Genomic DNA, 3,965 nt, shown 5'->3' with positions numbered 1-3,965 from the left:
TTTTTAAGGGACTGGCATGTGGGTTCCAACTGTCGTGGCGGTCAAAGAAAACGGTGTTGACTATTATGCCACATCACACGTGACGAGTGGACCCAATCTGTCATAATTGCGATTAAAATTAACTAACACAGTCATCAGTGCAACATAGTAGTTTTTTTTGGAACATCCAACCAATTTTGTGGTAGCGTATTGGGAAATTTGAAGAAGTGGTAGTTTTCCGTAACCCTAGCCCGTAAAGTGGTAGTCATTTTTTTTTTATTAACCTCGTTTTTGGGCAGCAGCGCTTGTGCCACAAATATGCAGCCGGAGGTGCCATGTTTTTGTGCTGCCTAAGAATGATTTTGACCCGGTTAGATTTTTTTTCAGATGCTGGAGACGTTTTTGTCCTCCAAAATAATGAAAAGACAGTGCTGCTCTCTAGTAAGGCAGTTCTTGGAGATGCTCTATTCTATTGTAATGAGAAAGAGGCAAAGCAGATATACTAAAAGGGTCGCCTAGAAAAAAAAAGGTATACATTACTAGAAGCGAAATAGGCAGAGGAGGACGTGGGTGGTGTATCTAGCGAGCGAAAGAAAGAAAGCAACGCAGGTGTTTGGACTTTGGTGGGCGCGACAAAAGGCGCGGGGGAGGGTGTCCTTTGTCCCCATCCATGACCATGAGGTTCTCTTGTCTTGTACCCCGGGCAAGCCCATGCCGCGGCTTGGCACGGAGCTAGGCGGCCGGAGAATTTCTCTGAAGGAGTGCACCCTCCCGATTCTATTCTCCTCCCTTGACACTAGCGTAGCTAGGAGTAGTGCGGTAATAAAAAATGTACTCCTTCCGTTTCTAAATATAAGTTTTTGTAGAGATTTCACTATGGACCATATACGGATGTATGTAGATGCATTTTAAAGTGTAGATTCACTCAATTTGCTCCGTATGTAGTCTATAGTGAAATATCTACAAAGACTTACATTTAGGAACGGAGGAAGTAGTGGAGTAGCAGTAGGGTAGAGACGGGACACCACCACGGCAGACCGAGACCACGTGGCCAGAAATCTTTCTGTACCGTTACCTGTAGTAGCCACGAAGCCCATGCTTTCTTGCTAACTATTTCTTACTGCCAGGCATGGCTTAGCAATACACAAGCGTAGCATGAGCGAGCAAATGGCTGCTCCTCCGGTTGCGTCGTCATGGCAATCTGCTTTCGTATGGTGGTTCGTTGTCATGGTTTTTGCTCTTCTTGGTGCGTGCAGGCTTGAAGCCGCTGGCCGTAGCATTTGCCTTCGCTACTCTGGTACTGTACTACAAGGACGCACGGTGCTAGGCGGTAGCTTTTGGCGCACCCAATAAATGGTTGTGGCAGGAGCCTCGTCTTACATGGTGGGAAGGTGGAATAATAAAGCCCACGTGTCCTCGTTATTCGTCCGCACCCCGCAACGCGACGACGACGACGCTACACCACACACCACGTTGTGGGATCATTGAAAATGTAGGCTAAAGCCCACTCGCTACCGGCTAAAGACCGAAGCAAACAAGAGGGTGAACCTCCTTGTGTGCACTGTGGATGTGTGTGTACACGGAAATGTGGGGCGGTGCATCCCATGGCTTCTAGCTGGGCATGCAAACAGTCGTCCACCCGGCCGGTCCCTTGTGCGTTAATGCTTGGCACTAGTAGTACGCAGAAAATGCGTGTGAAAGCAAGCAAGCAAGGAAAGCTCCCTCCGCTTGTTTTCTTGTGTTGGGCAGAGAGAAGAGAAAAATCAACGCTCTATTAACTGTCAAAACAGCCTAAACGGCAGTGGTCACCAGACGCCACGCACGCACGCATAGCTGCAGTGAACCACAGATGATGAGCAAGGGAGGAATACGTGGACGAAGGGAAGGGGGGAGGCAGAGTGCGGCCCATTGAGCGAGCAGGTTAATGCGTGTCTCGTCGCCTAGTGCGCTGGAGCGGGGCGGTTTGTCCGGTGGCGTTGGCGGTGGCGCCACCCACCCTCGCCGTCGAGACGACAACAGGTTTACGGAGGCGCTTTGGTTTCGTGTGTCTTTTGGCGGGACGACGACGAAAACGGTCCATCATGCCAGCGAGGAAATACTCGTACGTACATATCTACGACCAGCCGTGCTTATCCGGGATGATCTATCTGCATTGTCACGTGAGTGTTTATTGTTTTCACCTGCGTATAGGTACGTACCTTGTTCTCATCCAGCTTCATTAGTTGGGGGCGGTTTCTGCGAAACCAGCTGTCCACATGCATACACGTATTCTGCACAGTGTAGACACGTATCTAAGTGTGCGTCGTGAGTCATGCGTCTACGCAAATGTCCGGAAAAAAGGTGATATGCATGCAGTCTACCACGCTTCCAGAAACTTGCTTGTACTACGAATATGAGTCACCACCGTGGAAAACACCGGATAAATTAGACCGCGACCGACACAACCGACGATCACTACGAGGACAAAAAACCGTCAAAGCCGGAAGCTACGTACTCTACGTAGATTCAGCTACGAGCTTCCTGCATGGCGTAGTGCCTACGCTCGCGACTCGTCACGCCTCCGCTCTCGTGTAATCTACTTCCCCATTCTAAAATATAGCACGCCCGCATTTTTCGTGGTTCAACTTTGATCATAAATTTAACCAACGAGACCGACTACAACGAAAAAAAATTATATAATTTAAAACTTTTTTAAATATGAATTCACTGATATAACTTTTGCTCTCATCACAGTCGGTCTCGTTGGTTAAATTTATCATCAAATTTAAAGCACTGTGATATATGAAGCACTATATTTTGGAAGGAAGGGAGTAGTTTCCGCCCGGACAACAGCACGGAGAAAACTGTTTTTGGAGATTTTGGTGGATTCGGACTGGACTTTTGCATGTGCATGCGGTCGGTTTTTCTACGGTTGACCACCGGTCGTGGGCGGTTGTGCCTATCTTCAAAGGTGCTAGCTGCATTGATCGACAATAGTCGTACTATCACTTGCATTGATCAGGCAGTGAAGGCGTGAAAGGTGGCACAGTTTTTAGTTTAATAAGGTCTGCGCGTTACACGTGATCGATCATGCGGTGTTGTTTTCTCGTCAGCAACAAGGTTTTTTTATACGTGTCACCAACTTCCTTAACTTTGTGGCTGGTTGTTCGGAAACAACTGCCTTCGGCTCCGACTGGAGCTGGATTGTTGACGGGCGTGTTCATCAAGTGACTTCTGCAGTCGCTCGAGGTGCTCGCGCTCGGCCATAGTGGCCAAACGCCATGGCCTCAGGAGTGGTTCCCGTGATTGGAGTGAACAAAGCTAGCCCGTTCCTCCGTCTGAGCTCCTCCCGCAGCTCCTGAGTCAGAGGCTGGGGGACGTACTGCTCATTTTCCTGGAGGTCTTCTCCAAGGCCATGTTGGCGTGCCCGCGGGTCGTCAGGAGAACCCGCATACCCGGGAGGACCGTGCTCGCTGCCGGCCATAAGAACTTCCGCCGTGACTCAATGCTCTCGCACCCGGATTCGTCCATGGAATCCTCGTGCAACGAGACGAACAGATCGACGACAGACTTGTTGGGCTCGAGCACCGCCACCTACTTGGCCGCGGCTTGAAGGGCCACGGCGTGTTTGAACCAACGCTTGAGTCGCGAACGCCCGGAGCGCTTGCGACGATGTACAACAAGAAGAAGGGGTGCCGTGTGGTACGACGACGGCTGTCGGGGAAGGACTCTGTAGATAGACGTGCGGAAGTGCGCTGCACCGCGGACGGGCAACGACTCCATGTCCAGCGAGGCTTCCTGAAGCCACGACGAATGATCGGCGATGAAGCTGAGGGCGCCGATCCGGATATCTCCACCGAGCACCATCTCACTGCCAAAAGCCATGATGATGAAGAAAATACCACCTGCGCTGGAAATTGCTAGACGCGCAGCCCCACGGTGGGTGCTAACTGTCGAGGCACCGAATCTAACATTGAGTATTAGGGGCACGGATAGGGGCAGAACGT

Source organism: Aegilops tauschii, chromosome 3, assembly GCF_002575655.3.
Source record: "Aegilops tauschii subsp. strangulata cultivar AL8/78 chromosome 3, Aet v6.0, whole genome shotgun sequence".
Taxonomy (NCBI): domain Eukaryota; kingdom Viridiplantae; phylum Streptophyta; class Magnoliopsida; order Poales; family Poaceae; genus Aegilops; species Aegilops tauschii.
This window is presented reverse-complemented; position numbering follows the sequence as displayed.